This window comes from Nyctereutes procyonoides, unplaced genomic scaffold (genome assembly GCF_905146905.1).
Source record: "Nyctereutes procyonoides isolate TBG_1078 unplaced genomic scaffold, NYPRO_anot_genome, whole genome shotgun sequence".
Taxonomy (NCBI): Eukaryota; Metazoa; Chordata; class Mammalia; order Carnivora; family Canidae; genus Nyctereutes; species Nyctereutes procyonoides.
The window spans coordinates 55,103,463-55,125,539 of record NW_026575140.1 but is presented as its reverse complement, the minus strand read 5'-3'; the positions used below and the strand labels follow the sequence as shown (position 1 = coordinate 55,125,539).

Sequence of the window (22,077 nt, the reverse complement as noted above, 5' to 3'; positions counted from 1 at the left end):
TGCCATCCCCCTCATGCAGAGGCTGCTTCCTGTGTTGGCAGCGGGGAGGCCGGGTGGTGGTGCAGGGGGAGATACAGCGAGCCACCAAACCCAGAGAAGGGACCCCGAGTTCGGCAGGTGCTGTGCCGGAGCAGGGAAAGGCTGGCAGGATGCAGGGAGCACACGGTGAAACTTCTCCGGGACCATCGGGACTAGAGAGGAATCGGCCGCAGTCCCCGTGCTCCATCACCCCGGATCAGACACCCAGAGTGGCCCCCAGGAAGGTGAAAACGGCGGGGAAAGTAGGCTGAAGGGGATTGGGTGGTCCAGCCTGCAGTTCCAGAGGGAACACGTCCCAAGGCGGAAAGGGACAGCATGGGGAATAGAGTCGATGTGTTCAAACAGCGCTGACCCAGGGCTGGTGGGGGGCTGCAGGCGGGGGCAGGGAAGGATTCGATGTATGGACCTGTCGAATCGCTACTGTACACTCAAAACTGTTGTCACAGTGTATGTCAACTGTATTTCAATAAAAGGAAAAAAAGATAAAGAGATAAATCTTAAAAAAAAAAAAAAGATGAAGTCTGGGAGAAGTCAGGGGCCTCTGTGGTCGAATCTCCCACACACGAGATGGGCCCCAAATTTGGTGCAGAGCTTTGAGGCCAGTGCAAGGAGGGGGGATGCGTTTGGCTCAAGGGTCCTCGGTGTCCTTAAAAGGAGCCACCAGCTCAGGGGAGGTACAACCGTTCCTGCCTGAACAACCAGAAGAAAGCGCTTCTGTGGGTTCATGGAAAGAGAATTGGGGGGGGGGGGAATGTCTAAAGACCATGAGCTTCGGGACGACGGGGTGGCTCAGTCGGTGAAGCATCAGGTCATGACCCAGGGAGGTGGCCCTGGGGCCTAACAAGAGAGAATTAGAGGCAGAGTTTTGTAACCACACAGACTCCAGATCAAATCCCAGTTCTGCTAAATACTAACCTAGGAGGGGGCTCCTGGGGGGCTCAGTGGGTGAAGCATCTGCCTTCGGCTCAGATTATGAACCGAGGGTCCTGGGGTCAAGCCCTGCATGGGGCTCCCTGTTCCGTGGGGAGTCTGCTCCCTCTCCCTCTGCTGCTCCCCCTGCTTGTGTGTTCGCTCGCTCTCTCTCTCAGTCTCTCACTAATAAATAAATACAATTAAAAAAAAAAAGACCACGAGCTTCATAGGGCTAATAATTTTAAGCCCCAGTCTGAACCAAGGCCTTAACAAGAGATCCCTGAGCATCAGTGTGCAGCGATCGTCTCCCCCACCCTGGTGCCCAAGAAGCAGCTGGAATAAGAAGCCCCTGTGGCATCTGGGGAGAGAGGTAAGCAGGGGAGGTCAGGAGGATGCCCAGTAACTCCCCATCTCCCACGGCAGGGAACCAGTACATAGTGTCAAAGTGCACACACCTTGCAACGACCTCGAAGCATCTGGCTTAACATTCTGGCGGTGACTGCCAGGAGAACCCAAAACACAAGGAGGCTGGAAAGGGAGAAAGAGTGGGGAGTGAGTGTCCTCCCGAGGGCTGCCCTGCGCGCTCAGCCCTGGGGCGTCTGTTCGATTTTGTTTTCAACCCCGTGCATGTTAGCACTTTTCCCTTAAGATGAAAACACAGGCTTTTAAGTTTGAAGCATGGGAAAAAAAGGAGGAACACACACACGAGCGTGGGATGCCTGGAGGGGCATGTGATGATGGGGATAACCTTGAGTTTGCTCCCATTCACACACCAAAGTCCATCTCTCACAAACTTCAGGATTATTAAGAACAGATCTCTGGGGACGCCTGGGTGGGGGGGCTCAAAGCAGAGTGTCTTTCTTCGCCTCAGGGTGTGATCCCCGGGGTCCTGGGACCGAGTCCTGCATCGGGCTCCCCATAGGGAGCCTGCCTCTCCCTCTGCCTGTGTCTCTGCCTCTCTCTGTGTCTCTAATGAATAAATAAATAAAATCTTTAAAACAAAACAAAAAAATAATAAAGAAAGAAAAAGAACAGATCTGCAACACACCTCTGACAGAGACACGAGCATGGTCACTTTGCAACGGAGAACTGCCTCTCAGAACGGTCCCAGAAAGTCTGGGCGGAGGGCAATGATGCAGGCTTCCAACACCCAACTCTCTCGAGTCAGCTAACTTTTGTGCAAACTCAGTTTGCCTAACGACTAAGCCCATTGAGGAGATGCTAGTCCTAGACACAGCCTCCTCTCCTGGCTTTCGGAGCCTGGCAGGTGGGGAGAAATCCAGGTGGGCTGACATGAAGAGGATGCCCTCTTCCCCCAGAAGCGGGAGCATCTTCACAAATGACAGCGATTTATCCTCAGGCACAAGGTCACTGTATGGTAGACTCTTGAAGCTAATTACATCCCCAGTAACTGGATGAGGACAGTGGAGCATCCAGAGGTGAAGGGAGTGTGGCCTGAGCTCAGAAGTAGGAGGTGAGGACCTCAGAACTCAGTTGTCCGGTGTTCCAACCCAGGATTTTTCCCACATCATCATCATCATCATCATCATCATCATCATCATCATCATCATCATTGTCATGTATTCTGGAACATTCCTTAAAAAAAAGTGGCTCCACTGTCAAATGGGGATGAAACCAAGTCTTCTCCGAGGCCTCAATGCAACGACGGAATGCATCCTGAATCCGAACCCCACCTGCCATCTCTCTCTTCCACTTTGGGCCACAGCGCAGGCCGATGGCCTCTCACCTGGAGCGGCAAGCACCCCCTGCTCACCTGGTCTCCACTGAAGCCACCACCTCCCATTCTTCCCCCATCTGGCAGCCAGAGCGATTCTCAACAATCACGTCCCAACAGAAACTCCATAGAGGCCGAGAGCAGATTGGTGGCTGCCAGGGGGTGGGCAGAGGCTGTTTCATGGGCACGAGGTCTTCCCGGGGTGGGGGTGGGGGGCGATGAAAATGTTTCGGAACTAGACAGAGGTGGTGGTTGTACAATATCGCAAATGTGCTAATCACTAGTGAATTACCCGCTTTAAAATGGCTAATTTTATGTTAGGTGAGTTCATCTTGAGTTAAAAAAAAAAAAATCACATCCTGCTTCAAATCTTTCCCGTGGATCTCCATCCTTTGCAGAGGAAAAGCCAACCATCCTCGGTGGTCTGAACCGCCTCCCCATCTCTCCCTCCCTCTATTCCAGACACCGGGGAGAGGCCAAGCGCAGGTCCACTCCTTGGCTCACATGCACTGACTTTCTCTCCTCCCGGAATATTCATTCCTCACATACCCACAGGCTTGTGTCTTCAATTTATTTGGGTCTGTTTAAATATTCCTGACCACAGACCCTATCTGTCAACTCCATCTAAAATAGCACCTCCCGGGGCACCTGGGGGGCTATTTTAGGGTAGGTGAAGCATCTGCCTTTGGCTCAGGTCATGATCACAGGGTCTTGGGACCAAGTCTCCCATCAGGCTCCCTGATCAGTGGGGAGGATGTTTCTCCCTTTTGCCCTTCCCCTCTGCTTATGCTCTCTCTCTTTCTCAAATAAATATTTTTAAAATAATAAAATAAAATAAAATAAAATAAAATAAAATAAAATAAAATAAAAAAAGTAAAATAAAATAGCACTTCCTGCTGCCCTCTGCTCTGTGAGTGGAAAACCGTACCTCTCTAGCCCAATATCACATCACCTAATTATTCTACAGTCTGTTTCCCCCAGGAGAGAGTCTAAGCAGCCAGGGCAGGGACTTTGTTATAAATACCCAGCACCTAGAACCAGACACGCAACGTGTGATCAACAGAACTGTGTTGAAAGAACGAACAAATGTTCATTTGTTCAAAGTTCAAAGTTCTTTGACCAGGGAAACCCTCTTCCCAAGGGGTATCAGGGCATGCAGGTGTCGGCAGGCTGCCTTTGACAAATGCTTGTGTATGAGTCTCCTTCAGCTGCTGTAACAAATAAACCACAACCCTGGCAGCTTCAACCCACACACTCTTTTGTCCCCCCCTCTTATGATTCTGGAAGCCAGAAGTCAGAAATTAGTTTCACGGAGTCAAAGTCATGGTAAAAGCCGGGCTCGGGCTGTGCTCACTCTGTAGGTTCTAGGGGATCATTGTTCCCTGCCTGTCTTCCAGAGCCCCGGTGGCTACAGGCATCCATTGGCTTGTGGTTGCATCGCTCTAATCTCTGCCTCCGCAGAACAGGGAACACATCCTTAACCCACAAAGTGATGGGCATGTGGGCTCATCACACCTGCCTGCAAAGGCAGGACCACTCTTCGTGGCCTTTCTCTTTTCCAGGGTTTACAAGGAGGTCCACACCGCAGTCACAACACCGAGGAGAACATGGCCCTTGGTCTGTGGGCTGCAAAGCACCAAACGAAGCCAGTGATTCCAAGATCAGTCTCTGGTAGTCCCTCATCCGCATCCTTGTGGATCACTTCCCAGTCCTGTCCTGGGTCCCAATTCATGTGATAAACCACATTCGTCCTCAAAGACACAGGCCACTAACATCTCAAATGCAACATGTCCAAAACCAAATTCCGTTCCCAAACCACTTCCTCCGGCTGTCCCTCTGCCAGCCAGGCTAGACCAAACATTTTCTAAACCAAAACAAAACAAAACACTACTAAAAGCAGGTTCCCTCATCTGATTCCCGAGTGCCCCTTGGGAACCTCTGTGCCTTTGCCTATGCTAATCCCTGGGCCTGAGCTGGCCTTCCCTTCCTGGCCTCTGGGAAATCCTACACCTCTCTTTATAGCGAGGACCTTGGGGAGCTCTGTGGGCTCTCTTCCAGGCTGCTCTGATTTTTTTTTTTCCAAGATTTTATAGATCCATGACTTCAGAACCATAAGAACGCACTTGGGCTCCATGCCTTTGGTTGACCTGCAGGTGGGCATGGCGGGCCCACATCTGGCAACATCAGCCCTCACCCAGGTCAGGAAGGAAGGTGGGTAAAAATGTGATTGAGGGGCACCTGGGTGGCTCAGTGATTGGGCGTCTGCCTTCAGCTCAGGGCATGATCCCAGGGTCCTGGAATCAAGTCCCGCATCAGGCTCCCCGCAGGGAGACCTGCTTCCCCTCTGCCTGTATCTCTCTCTCTGACTCTCGTGAATAAATAAAATTTTTTTAAATATTTTTTTATTTATGACAGTCAGAGAGAGAGAGAGAGAGAGAGAGAGGCAGAGACACAGGCAGAGAGAGAAGCAGGCTCCATGCACCGGGAGCCCGACGTGGGACTCGATCCCGGGTCTCCAGGATCGCGCCCTGGGCCAAAGGCAGGCGCCAAACCGCTGCGCCACCCAGGGATCCCAAAATATTTTTTTAAAAAGCGTGTTGGAACCCATTTTCTTCTGCCTGTGACACACTGGGGTGTCAACATCTCCTGTCAGGATGCTCATGCTGCAACCCCCTCCTCCCCCTGGCAGCTCTTCTGGTGGCTGGACAGCCAGAGCTGCTCGAAGAAGTGACCTGGAGGGGAGAGATGCATGGGGATCTCGCCCCCACCCCTCAGCCTAGCCAGGAAAACAGGAGGGGCTCCCTCATCTGATGCTAAAACCACAACTTGCCATCCACCCCAGGCAGGTAGGGCCATCCTTTGCCCCGACCCCTCTTCCAGGCTGCCCTGGGGTGACTTTTTTGCACAGACGTTCCCGAGCTCACTGCGCAGAATGGACGTAACAGGAGGACAGGGTGATTGGGTGGCCCAGGCACCCAGTAGAAAGGAAGCGTGTGTTTGCCTAAAGGGGACCAGGCCTTGTGGCTCCAGGGCCCAAGCGAGCAGAGGAAGAGCATGCAGTGGCATTGGAGAAGGTGTGGAGCTCAGCTCAGGGCTTGGGGAGCATCATGCATCCCCCATGCCAGGCATTCCCCTCCTCCTGAGTATAAATGACCCAGAAAAGGTGAGCTGAGGGACAGAGCTGTGGCCACAGAGCTCGTGGAGGAGGGAGGGAGACAGGTTCCGCATGTGCACCTGTCCACACAGCGCTCCCACGACCTTCTCTGGGCGTCTCCCCCACACTTGTGAAGTAAGTGTGCGAGGCCCTTCCAGCATCCCCGTCTGAGTCATGGGAAATGCCGCAGGAGCTAGGGACGCGCCATCCGGCCCTCCCTTGGCCACACCCGTTTTCAAACAGCACACCTGCCAGACCAGCTCACTGCAGAGCCAGGACGCCATCGCTGAGCAGATCCCGCGCACCCCTGCAGAGCTGCCACCAGAAACGCGGGCACCGGTGGCCGTGCACGCCCGCTGGGTCCCCTGACACCTGGGTGTCATCGGGCCTGCCCGACAGAGTGGGAAGACTGATCCCATGCAATGCCAATGTGTATTTTTAAAATGCAAACATGCATTTCAGAGAGCTGCATGTCTGCGGCTTTTTCAAGGAAGAGAAAAAAGGTGGAGCTAAGATCCATCTTTTCACCTCCTTGTTGAGAGTTCTGAAGGCCTGATCCCACCCAGGCTCACCCCAAATATCCCCTTACTTCCACGTCCCGCCAGTGATCATTTTGGAGAGATTTCACTTCTCTTCCCTCTGAAAGTAACCGACTCTGGCTTTCCTCTGGGTCCCACCTGTTCCTTTCTCAGTCCACAAGGTAGGGATGGGGCTGACCCCCCCACCCCCCCACCATGCCACCCCATGTTCCATTGGAAAGCTGCCCACTCACTGAGCTACTTTCCTTTTCCTTATTATTTCTATTCCTTTTAAGAACCACCAAGAGTGTAGATAGAAGCCTTTTGAGGAGGTTGCTAAGGTAGAAAATGGAGCCAGCAAGAGAGGAAAAGGAAACCCAAGAGATGGAGCCTTCTGGAGACTCGGCCTTGGCCCCTTCTGCTAGTTATCTATGGCTGCATACCAAAATCATCCAATACTTAATGGCTTCAACAACAAACATTCATCATCTCGGTGTCTATGGGTCAGAGAACTGGGTACAGTTTGCCCAAACCCTTAGCCTCACTCGGGGTTTCTCACGAGCCCACAATCAAGGTGCCCACAGGGCCTGCAGTCATCTCAAGGCTCAAATGGCAGAGAATTTGCTTCCAAGTCTGATCACGTGGCTGTTGGCAGACCTCAGGCCCTTGCTGGCTGCGGAGGTGTTAGTTCCTTGCCACGTGAAGAGATGCTTTAGTCCCTGGCTTCTATCGTGATTCTTGTCTTCGCTTTGGGCAACTGGATGAGACAATTCATCACACAAGTTGGGACTCTCAGTTTCTCAACCAGCCTTGCTCTTGACCGGGTTGCATGGCTCAAGGGTTGACTGCCTTCTCTTAAATTGTCTGAGGGGCCTAGGACAGTAGGGTCTGGCAGGACCATCTGAGCAACTCCCTCCCCAGACCGAAATGGGTCCCCCAATCCATGAACCCCCATACATAAGGTAGACCAGATGCCCGGAGGGAGGATTCCCAGGATCCTATAAAGATTCCAGAAAGCGTGCCTGGTAATTACGTTGCTCTTGCTGGCTGAAGTGGTGTTTCATTTGCAGGACTATGAAATATTAGAATAGTCTTGGCATGCTGACTTGGGGTGACTCAAATGGTTTATACAGAGGGGAGCCCACACATTCTAGAGGCATCCCTGTCTCCACCCCACCACGGCCACCTACTCCCATGGTCATCCCCTTGACCTGCTATTTTAGATCAGTGTTTCTCCAGCCCAGATAAACATTAGAACCACCAAGGGGAGCTTTTAAAAATTAGGACACCCTGGGAATCAACGCTGCACCACTGAATTCGGAGGCACAATCAAAATCAAAATACTCAGGCCCTGTTGTGTTGTGTTGTTTTGTTTTTTAAAGTTCTCCAGATAATTCTGACTTTGAGAAGATCTGCTTTAAATGGATGGCCACAAATCTCAAACAGGGACTCAACTCTTACTACTCCGTCCTAAGTATAAGCTCTGTGGGCTAATAATTTAGGCATCTCTTGGCCACATTAGTGCTGTGGGGTTTTTATACTCAGAGTGGGCTCCAAGGACAGGAGCATCAATACGACTTGGGAGCTCATCAGAAATCAGAATCCGCATCGCCACACATCCCTGGGTGATCCATTTGTGCATTCACGTTTGAGAAGCACAGATTAAGCCATGTAGCAGTCCTGCTGTAGTTACCCCGTGGACTATTTTCAATCTTCAAAACAACTGTTTGAACCCTTTCTCGGATAATGAGCTTGCCTTACACATTGCTTAGAAAGACAGGAGCAATCTGAGCGTAACTCCTCATCAGCCCATGACCCAGATTCCATCCTCCCCACAGCAGCATCCATGTTCACAGTCTTCCCTCCCATCACGGTGACTTAAGGCCCTCCTTCTATCAAAGGCAAACTACCTGCTTTCTACCTATCAGCACGTAATGTTAGCTCCTACTCACTCCATGGAGCCTGCTGTGCCAATGCCACCCATGACTGCCATGCTGCTTACCTTGGATCCTTCTGGAGTCTTGGGCCAATCAGCAGCATATCACATTTCGTCCTTCTGGAAACCATGACTTCTCTTGGCTTCCATGTTATCTCACATTTCTCCAGTCGTCTTTCTGGATCTGCCTCCTATGCTCAATCATAGATGAGGCAGCAACTTTCTGCCCTTCCCTCTCTGCTCCATACGCTCACTCCCCTTAGTGACCTAAACAGCACTTAGTGGCCCTTAGTGGCTTCCCAGAGCATTACACACCCTCGACTCCCTGCGGATCCTAAACTCTTATCTCTAGCCTTGACCTTTCCCCATGCCCGCCTGGCTACTTGCCTCTATGGGGATCCTCAGGAGAAATCTCCAACAAACTCCCCAAAAGAATCCAATTCCTCACTTCCAAAAACAAAGCAAACCAAAATAATACCTGCTATCCAGGCCTCCTTTTAGCAAATGGCACCATGAACCATGCTGCTGCTTAAGCCCCAAATCTAGGATCATCGAATTCTCCCATCTTGGGGATGCCTGGGTGGCTCAGTTCATTGAGCATCTGCCTTCAGCTCAGGTCATGATCTCAGGGTCCAGCTCAGCAGGGAGTCTGCTTATCCCTCCCCCACTGCTCGGTCTCTCTCTCTCTCTCTCTCTCTCTCTCTCAAATAATAAATATAAAATCTGTAAAATAAAAAAAATTAATTCTCCCATCTTTCCCATCCCCTCCCTGTCCACTCCTGTGGGATCTACCTTCCAAAAGCCATCTGGAAGCCATCTGTGGTTCTTCTCCAAGGCTGCCACCCTTTTCCCCAGGCACCAGCAGCGCTCCCACTATCATTACAGGGACCTAACTGGTCTCCTGTTCCACCATGAACCCTCTACAATTCGCTCTCAACGAGGCAGCCAGAGTGAACTTATAAAAATTAATCACATTATGTCAACCTTTAGGTAAAACCATCCAAAGGCTTTTCACTATGTTAGAAGAGAGAAATCCAGACCACTGAGCCTAATTCACGAAGCAATACGGTCTACCTTTTCTGGGGTAAATCCCCAGTAGTGCAATTGCTGAGTCATAGTGTAACTCTATTTTTAACTTCTTGAGGAACCTCCACATTGTTGTGCAGAGTGGCTGCACCAGTTTGCATTCCCACCAACCCCAAAGATACAGATGCAGTGAAATGCCGGGACACCTGCACCCCAATGTTAATAACAGCAATATCCACAACAGCCCAACTGTGGAAGGATCCATGGTGTCCTTCGGCAGATGAATGGATAAAGAAGATGTGGTCTATAGATACAATGGACTAGTGCTCAGCCGTCAGAAAGGACGGATACCCACCATGTACTTCGACGCGGATGGAACTAGAGGGTATTATGCTGAGTGGAGTAAGTCAATCGGAGAAGGACAATCATCATATGGTTTCATTCATCCATGGAATATGAGAAATAGTGAAAGGGATTATAAGGGAAAGGAGGGGAAACTGAGTGGGAAAAATTAGGTCCCATGAGAGACTCCTAGCTCTGGAAATGAACAAAGGGTTTCGGAAGGGTAGGTGGGCGGGGGGGATGGCACAGAGGAGGGCACTTGATGGGATGAGCACTGGGTGTTAAATTCAGTTGGCAAACTGAATTTAAGTTTTAAAAAATGTTAAATAAATAAACATTAAAAAATAAAAAATAAGTCCACCTTCTCTCTGCCTCACCTTACCTCGTTCACTCCACTCTCTCTCTCCAGCCACACAGACCTTGAGTTCAAAGGCAGGAGGCACCAGCTTCGTGTGGCTATTGAGAGCTAAATTTAAATCACCTAAAACTAAACTAAATGGTAAAATTCCATTCCCAAGTCTTACTCACCGTGTTTCAAAGGGCTCGATTATCACACGCGGCTGGCTGGCAGCCACATGGTCAGTGTAGATACGGTGTTCCCATCCCTGTGGAAAGCTCTGCGGACCCTGCAGTTCTAGCTGCTACTTGGATGGGGCAGTTCAGCCCTTCCCTTGTGGCCCTGGCCCTGGCTATCCCCCCCTACCCTTCCCCTAGCTCTTCCCATGGTTGGCCTAGACAGCAGCTTAAACATCACCTCCTCAGAGAAGCCCTCCAGGCACACTCGTGATCTAAAGAAGCCACTAGTTAGTGGTTTCTGATCACTTGAACCGATTGAACTCTCCAGCGCCTTTAGCACTGGCCGGTGTATTTATCCAAGTGTACTCAGGACACCAGGGCCCTCGAGAGTCCTGCTCATCACCATATCACACTCTGCTGTGCCCGACACACTCTGCTTACATGTCACAAATTGACTGTTAGACCGACGTCATACGCACACGTCCTCTTGAATCTCCCCCATCACTGCTTCTGTATCTTTCCCACTGCCACCCAGGCCTCCGCCCTCCCATCAACCCTGCAAACACCAGCAGTCTCACCTGCTAAGTATTCCCCTTGCCAAGCTAATTCCCCCTCCCTGCCCCTTCTGGTCCCAAGTGGCCCCTGAGTTCCCAGAAGTGGCCTGCTTGCTCCTACCTCAGTGCTGCTGGGAAGGCCTCCCTCTCTGCTTCTGGAAGCCACACCTTCTCTCACCTTCCAGGTATGGCACAGGTGCAGCGAGACAGCAGCCCCTCCCTGGCCTTCTCCTACACTTCCGTCTGCACGCGGCCTTGCTCAGGCTGCTTACAGAAAACAAGAGGTTCCACCTCCCATAGGCATGCACACAGGTAATCTGCGGGATTACTCCTAAGGGTGATGGTTTTCAGCCTCTGCTGACAGAGTCACCTGGAAGGTTCTCGAAGAACACACAGTGCCAGACTGGTTGCAGGGACAGGGTTTGGACCTCTGCCCCTTACTCATGTCTCCTACATGACTCGGAGGGACCCACCAAATTCAAGATCCATGGCTTTAGAATGTCAGCCCTACAACACAGTTGGCCCAAGCTCGGCCCTCGCCCGCCAGTTCAGAATGTCTGGGAGGTGACTGACTCAGGTCATAGCCCTCTCTCACACAAACTTGCTCTCTCGAGTCTTGAAAGATACCCCCTATGACAGATCGATGCTGGCCCCCCAAAACGGGTGCAGCCTGATCCTGGGAACCCAGAAGTGGGAATCTCCTATGACAAAAGGGACTTAGCGGGTGTGATGAAGTCAAGGAGATATGGGGAGTTGATACTGAATTGTCCAGGTGGGCCCCAAATATAATCACAAGGGTCCTTCTCTGAGGGAGACAGGAAGAACAGAGAGGGAAAATGCCATGTGAGGTCAGAGTTGGGGAGGAGAGGCAATAGGATGTACAGCCGTGAGCCATGGAAAGAGTCTCTCAAACACGGCAAAGGAAAGACACAGATGCACCTGCCCCCCCAGAGCCCCAAGAAAGAGCCAGCCCCTGACAACTTAATTTTGGCTTAATTAGAAGACTCATTTCAGGGGGCACCTGGGTGGCATAGATGGTTAAGCATTCAGCTCTTGATTTCGGCCCAGGTCATGATCTCAGGGTCATGAGATCAAGCCCTGTGTCGATTTAGCTCAAAGTCTGCTTGAGATTCTCTCTCTCCCTCCTCCTCCATCCCTCCCTGCCTCTCTCTCTCAAATATATCAATCTTGGGCCTTCAGAACTATGAGAGAATGAATGTGTGGTTTCAGCTACAAAGTGTATGGCAATTCGTTACAGCAGCAATTGGGAACGAACACACCTACTCTTCACAAAACTACAAGGTAAAGTTCTCAGTGTCCCAGGCTCATGAGTTTCCCTTTAAAAAAAAAAAGATTTTATTTATTTGAGAGAGACAGAGACAGAACATGAGCAGGGGGAGGAGGCAGAGGGAGAAGGAGAAGCAGACACTCCACTAATTGGGGAGCCCTCTGCAGGACTCAATCCCAGGACCCTGAGGTCATGACCTGAGCCAAAGGCAGATGCTTCACTGACTAAGCCTCCTGGATGCCCCACAGAACTATTCCAATATAACTACTTAAAAGTAAAAGTGAAGACCCAGGTCTCCAGGCGCACTTGCCCTAACTCAAGGGCCGCAGGTCAGTGGCTACCGTCCTGGGTGGCACAAACACAGAGCATCTCTGTCAGTGTAGAAAGTTCTACTGCAGTGTGCTGGAGCCTGCCTGGCTCCGGCTCCACCTCCAGGCCCCTGCCTAGAAAAACCCAGAGGGAGGCAAATGCAGCCAGCATACCTCATTCTACCTTGGATTTCACTCTTGAGCACATGTCTTAGGATGCACGGCCGGAAGTCAGTGTCTAGGGATTTTTGTCCAGCCACATCCGCCCGGCAATTTTTGGGAGAGTAGGAAGCCAAAGTAGCAGGGTAAGGCAATGGCTTCATGCAGGGGTGAGGTGGGTGAGGGGCGGTAGAGCTGAGAGAGGAAGAAGCATGGTGAGATGAGGAGGGCAGCTCCGAAATGCATTCTTGTAATGCCAGCAAGAGCGGAAAATGCAGATGTGGAAGGGAGGCCTCCCTTGAGGCCGGAGAGCATGTAAAACCACCGCCTGCCCGCAGAGGCGCCAGACCACAGCTCAGAAGGGTCTGCAGAGCGTGCAGGGTCTGCTCCCTGTGGCCCTCAGGAGGCTGGAGGACCCCCTCCATGCACATGCCCCCCAGAGTGACAATTTGGGGACAGTGAGTAGACGTCAGCTGAAGGCAAAGACACAAAATCCCTCTGCACAGAAATCTTTAAAATTAGGGGCGCCTGCGTGGCTCAGTGGTTGAGCATCTGCCTCTGTCTTTGCCTCAGGTCACAATCCTGGGGTCCTGGGATCGAGTCCCACACTGGGTTCCCTGCAGGGAGCCTGCTTCCCTCCCCCCCACCCCCCCCCGCGCCTGTGTCTCTGCCTCTCTCTGTGTGTCTCTTATGAATAAATACATAAAATCTTAAATTAAAAAAAAATCTTTAAAATTTGAAAATACCCAGTCCTGGGAAGGCTGTGGGGACATGGGCGCTCCTGGACATTGCTGATGGGGGGAGAGGGGGGACAGGAAGCCGGAGCTGCCCCCTTGGAGGCAATCTGGCATTTTCCATCAAGATGACAGATACTGGGGCACCTGGGCGGCTCAGCTGATGAAGTGACCGACTCTCAATTTCGGCTACGGTCATGATCTCAGAGTCATGGGTTCGAGCCCTGTATTGGGCTCCACACTCAGCAAGGAGTTGGCTTGAGATTCCCTCCCCCTCTGCCCCTCCCCCTACTTGTACACACTCCTCTCTAAAATATATTTTTTTAAATGGCAGATTCTTATCCTCTTTGCTCCAGCCTTTCAACCTCAGGAATTCATCCTTCAGAGTCACTCACCCACGTGCAGCATGATGCACAGCCCAGGTTCTCCACAGCAGGTGAAGGTAACAGGAAAAGACTAGAAGCAATCTACATGGCCATCGGTGAACTGAGCTCAGGAAGGCATGAAAGAGATCGAGAATCATTTCTCTTGACCAAACCCCAAGATACAGGGTTATGGGTTTTAAAAACCGTGGTGGCAGCGGCAGCAGCAGCGAGGTGCAGAGTAGTGCGTGCATGAGGGAATGAATCCCGGCTGGCGCAGGCCTGTAAATGCCTGCAGGGTTTCTGGAAGGCCTCGTAGGAAGCCGGTAATGCACCTGCCCCTGGGGCAGGGAATGGACGGGTAGAGGTCAGGTGTGAGAAGGAGGCTAAGTTCCTACTTTCGATTCTGCAGCAGGCCGGACCTATGTATTACCTATTCGATGAGCATCAAATTGACAAATCAAGAGAGGCCTCTGGGATGTATACACCACAGAAAGCTGAAAATGCACCCGAACCCAGCCTTCTGCATTGATGCTACAGCCTCAGTGGGACCACAGCACCTGCCAGGAGAGATCCGGCCACAGGCACCTGTTTCCTCTCCTGGCTCTGTGCATCCCTCTCGCCGTGGACCAGCACCTCCAAGGAGGAATGTCCCAACTCTGGGCCCTCGCTGGGCTGGGCTCCAGCCTTGGAAATGACCAGGGATGGCCTCTCCCCACCCTCCCCTCCGCCCCTCGCCTACATCCAGACTTTGGGGTCCCATTTCCAACCAGCATCCTAGGGACCCCGATGGGGCCGAGTGCCCCCAGCCAGTGCTCAATTATCCTCTTGCCAGCCCCTCCTCAATCTAGGGAAGAAAATAAAACAAATCGCGTGGCTGCCATCTGATAATCACTATGGACACCACACACCAGCCTGCATCGGGTCTGGGTCCAATTAGCCACCCCCACAAAAACACCATAGCAACAAAGGTAATATTATTGTTCTAAAAAGAAGAAGAAACCACACAGACACACTCACACACACAGAGTGCTGTGTGATGGCTTTTAAAACCACAAAGATAACGTTTTTTTCCACACCCTACGACTGGGGCCTCTCACTTCTGAACGCTGTGGCTTCTTCAGTGTTAAATCACCAGGCTCAGGGCAATTACGTCGTGACAGCACCCCAAGATGCGTGCCCTCCACGGGGAAAACAGGCATGAAATGTGTCCTGGGGTGGAGGCTGTGCTCCTCTCTTTGCCTCCCCTGTGGAGGCAGGGAGGCTGGCAGGCTTGGAGGCAGCCAGCTGCCTGCTGTCCCTCTGTCCAGCCGCCTGCCTGTCCTCTACAGTGCCAGACCCAAGCTGGGTGCTTGGGGCTTTGATGGTTGCAGCCATGAGCCACGCACTCATCTGCAGACCGAAATGTGGAAAGCATTAACCCAAATGAAAAGACATAAATCATGAGGGGAGCTCGTGGCACTGGAGGAAGGAAGAGGAGAGCAGGAGCCCGAGCTGTTGCACAAGAGCAGGAGTGAGTCACCAGCCGGCAGGGGGAGGACCGGGAAGGGAGCAGGCAGGAGGGAGGGAGGAAGGGAGGGAGGGGAGCCCCCAGCGGGACGGGGCGGGTATCCAGGGCGGGGTGTGGGGGGGTGTGGGGGGAGAGGTACAAAAACACAGCTGCAGATTTCTAACTCAGCACACTTCATCAGCAGGCTGAGAGGGAGGGGGACCAATCATCACACCCCCCTCCCAGCTCAGGAAGTGTTTCAAAATGTGTCCTCCCCAGAGAAGGCAGCGGGAAGGAGCCTTCCAAACGGCCAACTGGTCACCCCCGATCGCCTGCAGCTGCTTCCTGGGGAAGCAACCCTCGGCCCAGCATAAGGGCTTCCCCTGGCCTTCCATGCTCCTCCTGACCACGCACCATACTCCCTGAGGGCCCCTGCAGCCTGAAGCGCCCACTGAGGGCGCCCAGTCCGTGCCCCACCTGCTCAGCCATCCTTACTACTTCCTGTTTCTTATCTTTTCTTCCTTTCCTTCTTCCAAACACGCCATCCTTCAGGCAGGCTGCTGTGCACAAGCCAAACCCCTCAGTGTCCCCCATCCCTGGTCCCTGCGGGTCCCTGGTCCCTGGGGAGCAACCTTCCAACTTCTTTTAGGACCCTGCCCCATTCACCAGCTCTGCAAGCTCAGAGTGCCAACTGTGTGTGAGGCACTGGTGTTCCAGGGGTGGCAGTGATGACGGAAGCCCCCAAACAGGTGATTCAGCTACTGCATGGAATCAGTGGGATGTCTGAGCCTGGTAGGCTCTGGACATGAGCCCAGCTGGACCCCTTTGGCTTGGGCAAGACCACCCCTCATAGCATCTCCATTTTGCTCTGCTGAAAGGAGAGGTGAGGGTTGGGGATCAATGGAGGCTTCGGATCTGGACAACACTCCCTGTAAGAAACACATCAGACCAAAGGAATGCCCTGGTGAGTCCAGCTGCCCCACAGCCTGCCTCAGAGAGCATGGCCAACGGCCAGGCCACGCATGGTCCCTGGGCACTCAGGAAGAGCAACACACAGAGGGGGTGCCTGAGTGGCTCAGTCAGTTAAGCATCCGACTCTTCATTTGGGTTCAGGTCATGATCTCGGGGTTGTGGGATCGAGCCTCACGTCAGGCTCCACACTCAGCATAGAATCAGCTTGAGGTTCTCTGCCCCTCCCCACTGTTCACTTGTTCTCTCTCTGAAATAAATAAATTTTTTGGGGAAAAAAAAGAGCAACCAACAGAAAGCCCTGATTGGGGAGAGGCCTCATGAGGAGGGCACCCGAGAATGGGCCTCATCAGATAGAGTGGCAGACAGGACAGGGTAGAAGCAGAGGGGATTCCAGGCAGGGACCAGAATCCATTCTCATTCACCCATCCATCCAGCAGGTACTTTCTGAGTGCCCCTCACCCACCAGACACGGTCTTAGGTGCTGGGACACAGGGGTCACAAAACAGAGGTCCATGTCCCAGCAGGACCTGCGTTCTCCTGAGGGTGGAGGCCCAAGCCACAGCAAGCCCAGCCCACAGGCAGGAGGCCCAGTTTTGCTGGAAGGTGGCAAGTGATGGAGAAAAGGAAGGAGAACAGAAAACAGAAGTGGGAAGAGCAGCGTGAGATGATTTTGCAAGGAACCTGTGGACCACTTTTGGGGAAGGGGCTGCAGCACCAAATGATCACAAACCGAGGGGCTCAAGCCAGCACAGATGTATGGCCTCACCCCTTAGGGGGTCACAAGCCTGAAGGAGCTTCGGTGGTCTGAGGCCAAGGTGTCAGTGGGGCTGGTCCCTTCTTGGGATCCCGGAGAGAAGGGCTCCCTCACCTGGCTCAGCTTCCAGAGGCACGTCCCCAGGCGCGTGGCCCCTCCTAGCATCACTCAACCCCCTGCTTCTGTTGTCACATCTTCTCCTGACCTGGCCATCCTGCCTGCCTCTTCTAAGGACCCCTGTCATCACGCTGGGACCACCTGGTTAGGCCAGGACCCCTTCCCCATCCCGACAGCCTTGATTCCAGCGCACCTGCAAAACCAGACGGCTGTGCAGGTACCCGTCCTAGGCTCCCAGATGAACATCTTTGGGGACCCACGGGGGCTCCACAGGGCCTCGCAAGGAAGCATGCCTGGGATGTGTGCAGGGACACCATGAAGGCTGGTCCGCAGAGCAGGGATGAGCGGGGTGGTGGGGACGCTGAGGTCCCAGAGTGCCCTGCCAACCACCGTGAGGGGTCCCATCGCCACGTCTCGAGATGTGGGTCACAATCAGACTTGTTAGGTAAGAACAGCAGACCGGAGCCTGGCAAAGCAGCCAGGTCGTGACGCCATGAGTCCAGGGGCACAGAGATGGGGGCTCCGCACACCAAGATGATGGCAGGGGTGGGGGATGGCAAGAAGTGGCTCCATTTTCTAAAAGTCAATTTGAAAGGAGGAGCCAGCATGCTTAACTGGCAAAGTGCATAGGGCAAGGGGGAGGGAAAAGAGGAGTCGAAGCCTTTGTGGGTTGTGACCCAAGCAGCTGGAAGGACAGGCCTGTAGTTTACAGGAAGGGTATGGGGGACCTGGGGGGAAGGACCGGTGTGGGTGTGATGCCTGGAGGTGCAGAGCGGGTGAGGGAGACAGGAGGCCAAGAGCAAACCTGTGAGCAGGGCCTGGAAGCAGCTTGCTGATCCAGAGCTGAGGCTTCCTCCAGGGAGCAGGGGAATCTGGGTCTCGACTTGACCCCCCCCCCCCCCAAGGGATGGGAAGCGCCCAGGGTGTGGAGCTTTGCAAGCTGGGCAGCATTCGTTGCAAGGCATGATGACAGAGGCTGAGTAAACAGAGATTTCGCCTTAGCCCTCAATTGCTCAACCAGGCCTGGGGGCGGGACGGGAGTTGTAGGGCAGGGAGGGGGCGGGAGGGGGGAATTTAGGAATGTGGTCCCAACAGGCTCCAAAATCCTGAGCTGCTGACTCACTACCAGGTCCAGCCCCTGGGGGTCCTCGCCTCCCGGGCTGCCCACAGCGGGGTTCAAGAGGGACCTGGCACCTGGGAGCTGGTGGCGTGGTCCTCCTCCAGGAGGGGCCCATCCATCCTGAGGTAGAGGCAGGGCCCAGGCCAGGCAGCCAGACGGTGTGGGGCCCTCACAGGGGACGTGGGTCTTCCCCATTGGACACCAGCAACATGGCCGTGTGTACCCCAAGCACGCTCCCAGGGATGACTGGCACAAGCCAAGTGCTTTCCGAGCACTGCCACCCATTCATTCATTTGACAGATGCTTAGGGCACCTCCCAAGGGCCAGGCACTGTTTCTGGATGTGCTTGGGGGCACATCCATGGACACAAAAGAAGGGGGAGGAAAAAAAAAAACGCCTCTGCCTTCACTGAGTGTTCATTCCAACATCGGAGAGCAGGGGGTACACAGAGCATAACAACAGATAAGGACACGATAAAGAAAATGAAAAGGTGACAAAGAGAAAAATAGAATGAGGTATGGGGAGCAGGAGTCTGGGGTTGACTGCAAGGTGGGTGGCAATTCTCAACAGTGCAGATGTTCACGTTGAGGGGGGTGCCTGGGTGACTCCGTGGTTGAGCATCTGCCTTTGGCTCAGGTCATGACCCTGGGGTCCTGGGATCGAGTCCTGTATCGGGCTCCCTGCAGGGAGCCCACTTCTCCCTCTGCCTGTGACTCTGCCTCTCTCTGGGTCTCTCATGAATGAATCAATAAAATCTTAAAAAAAAAAAAAAAAAAAAAAGATGCTCATGGTTGAAGATTTTTGTAGCTCTTCTGCTCACCACAGGCCTGGCCCAGGCACACTGCTCCCACAACGCTTGCACTTCATCCTGGCGGGAGACGCTAAAACAGCTAATTCTAGAAGGGTGCGAAGGAGCAGAAGCTCGTCTCGTGGGATTTCTGCAGACCTGCCCCTTGCCACGGAACACGGAGCTGGATGGGGGGACCCTCCTGAGAGCGTCCCGCTCTGGCTCCACGCCCCCAGTCCGCTTCTTTGCTCTCACTTCCCACCTCCTTCCGCCACCACCACCCTGACACCCCCTGACCCGAGTTGGTTAAAACTGTGCTCTTCTCAGCATCAGAAACCACAACTCTGGAAACCACCCACAGAATGTCCCTGCAGCTGGCCCAGCTGCAGGTCCAAAGCTTCTACTGGTTTCAGGGCCTTCCCAGCTCAGCTGGCCGCTGTTCGCCTCAGATGCAACATCTCCAGGGGTGGTGCCCACCCACCCCGGGGCTGAGGAGGGTTTCCTGCAGGCTCCCAGCAACTCTGACCCGGGCATCTCCATTAGGTGGGGTGACCACTCTCACCGGGCTGTGCTCACTCTCGGGGCCACAGTGGGGCAGGAGGGGATGTCACACTTGGGGTCCTCATGCCTCTGAGCACAACACATGGAACATTCTTACCCGCCATGCTACCCACCAGGGGGAATGCAAGTGGGCTGAGCACCAGGGCTTTTCCCGTTTGGAGGAAGGTCCAGGCTGATGATGGGCACATCACTGACACAGTCTCGGCCTGTGGACCCTCCAGTCGCCTCCCACTACGCCTCCAGCTGTGAGCCAGCTGGCCTGGTGCTGGCCCTGGGCTGCAGTGGAAGACACAGCCACCAGGAGCTGGGCCAGCCACCGTCCACCGCCCTCTGCCCTGCCCTAAATGCTTCTGGTCTCTCTCTCCACCCCCAGGCCCAGTCCCAGCCCCAGAATCGTCAGGACTTGAAAAGTTGGAACAGTACTACTTTTCCTTCCTGTCCCACGACTGAGTCTCCCCCTACGTGGCCCAGCTGGACCAGAACTGAATCCCCAGACGGCCAGCAGAAGATCCCAAAAACATAAGGGGCACCTGGGTGGTTCAGCAGTTAAGCATCTGCCTTCACCTCAGGGCATGATTCCAAGGTTCTGGGATCGAGTCCCCCATCGGGCTCCCCACAGGTAGCCTGCTTCTCCCTCTCCTGTGTCTCTGCCTCTCTCTGTGTGGGTCTTTCATGAATAAATAAATACAATCTTTAAAAAATTAAGTTTAATTTAAAATGCTGTGTATTGTTAGTACATATTTCTGAATCAACAGATCCGTTTGAAAACATCCTACCCACTGAGAGGCCACAGGTGCGCTCACTGGCCAAGAGACTACGGCTGAGCCAGGTGCAGAGATCCTCGGATCTCATCAGGTACTCGGGAGACTGCCTACCTACCTGCCCCTCACCAACCTGTCTCATGCTTCTCGACCGCACTGCTTCAAACCTAGACTCGGAAGCCACCGAGACTGGGTCTCCTGAGGAGGACTGGGGAGGTGTGAGTGGGGGGGCCTGACACAAGGGTGGCAGGAGGTGCGACCAGAACCCCCCCAGAGACTACGCTTTCTCGCTTGCAAACAGAGGTGGTATCGTTCTCCTGCACCCACCCAGGGGACATTGCCTCGGAAACCCTGAAAGCCTCAGAAAAAACGGTCAGCCACTGTTTCTACTCACCCTGCCCTGTCCCGGGGGGAGACTTGCACTTCTAGCACTTTCTTCCTGGAAGAGTGGCTGGTGCCCCAAGGCCACGACTTTCAGGAACCCTCGCAGGTTGGGACAAAGACCCAGATAAGGCAGCGTTTGCCCCAAAACATTCACATCTTATGTGCATGGCCCTATCCAAATACTCAGCAGCAACTCTCTTGTTTTGTCAGGCCAGGCCAGGAGCCACCTGAAGGGGCACCTCACCCCACTGGCCTCATGGCTGACTCCTCGGTGGGTAGGTGGAAAACCCTGGCTTCCACTCACACCTCCACTGCACCAAGTTGCTCAGGGACACACCGTTCAGTGTTTTCATCCGCGAACCCAAAACGTGACCTCATACAGCTGGAGAATCAATTGGAAGGTGTGAAAATGTTAAGATTGAAGTTTTTTGTTGTTGTTGTTTTTTAAGGTTTTATTTATTTATTCATGAGAGGCAGAGACACAGGCAGAGGGAGAAGCAGGCTCCCTGCCAGGAGCCCGATGTGGTACTCCATCCCAGGACCCTGGGGTCATGCCCTAAGCCAAGGGCAGATGCTCAACCGCTGAGCCACCCAGGCATCCAGGGTTTTTGTTTTTCTTTTTGTTTTTTGTTTTTTTCTTGGAATGGGAGACTCCACGTTCAAACAAATATTTTTAGATCCCTTTATCTGAATGCCTTTGGATGGAACGTGTGCCCACCAGGATGTCACAGCCCTCAGTGTTCATCTGAGTCACCCAACCTACCCGGCAAAGTGCTGAAATCTGTTTGCAAACAGTTAACCCCAGAGCACCTGGGGCGGGCACCAGAACCCCCTAGAGAACATGTCAATGCAGATTTGTGGGGCCTGAGGATGGGCATCTCCAGCAAGCTCCCAGGTGATGCTGTGGCTCATGTGGTTGGTCCGGGGACCACAGTTTGAGAAGCCCCACCCTGAGAGTCTGAAGGCTGGCAACTACACTAAGGATCATCCGACCTGATCACAAGGAGAGCTCAGGAGCACCCCTCGCCCCTATGCCCGGTTAAGATAGCCTGGCCCAGTCCGGCTGTCAAGAGTGACGTGAGACTGCGACACAGGGGCAGGGCTGGGGGGGGGGCGCCAGCACCCCATTCATCACACACAATCGGTGGCCCCTGGCCCCTGTCTCCTGCACCTTGGGGCTGCAGGAGAAGGCGGCTGCGTTGCCAGAATGCAGCCTTCAACACCCAGCCACGTTCCTCCCCACCCTCCAGCCAGGGCTCCAGCCCTCACTTCCAGGAAGAAACAGGAGTGGCCACGCAGGGGAGGTATCAGGACCGGGAGGGTGGAGTCTGAGGCCCCAGAAGGGAAGGGGCACCGTAGAGCCCAGGGGCAGCTGACTGGAAGCCAAACCCCTCCATCCTGAGCAGAGCCTGGAGACAGTGGTCTCTGGGTGGGGGGGCCGGGCGGGCACGCATGCACACTGCACCCAGTGTCCCCGCCGCACAATGCACAAGGGGCTGGCGGGGCAGGCGGCCAGGGCCCACTCATGCCAGTACCATCTGGGGGCCCT

The 22,077-nt window shown here is 53.7% G+C and overlaps 1 protein-coding gene across 4 annotated transcripts in view; it reads right to left on the bottom strand.

Annotated features, from left to right (window-relative positions):
- GAS7 (growth arrest specific 7) overlaps window positions 1-22,077 on the bottom strand; it is a 208,389-nt gene that overhangs the window by 138,296 nt on the left and 48,016 nt on the right. The window contains exon 1 of one of the 4 annotated variants that reach the window (XM_055305582.1): window positions 10,854-10,871. The exons of 2 other annotated variants lie outside the window; for them this stretch is intronic. The gene's annotated coding sequence lies outside the window, so the exon portion shown is untranslated. Of the gene's footprint in view, window positions 1-8,360; window positions 8,492-10,853; window positions 10,872-22,077 lie in introns of those variants that run through there. One more of the 4 variants, XM_055305580.1, reaches the window with a different exon arrangement.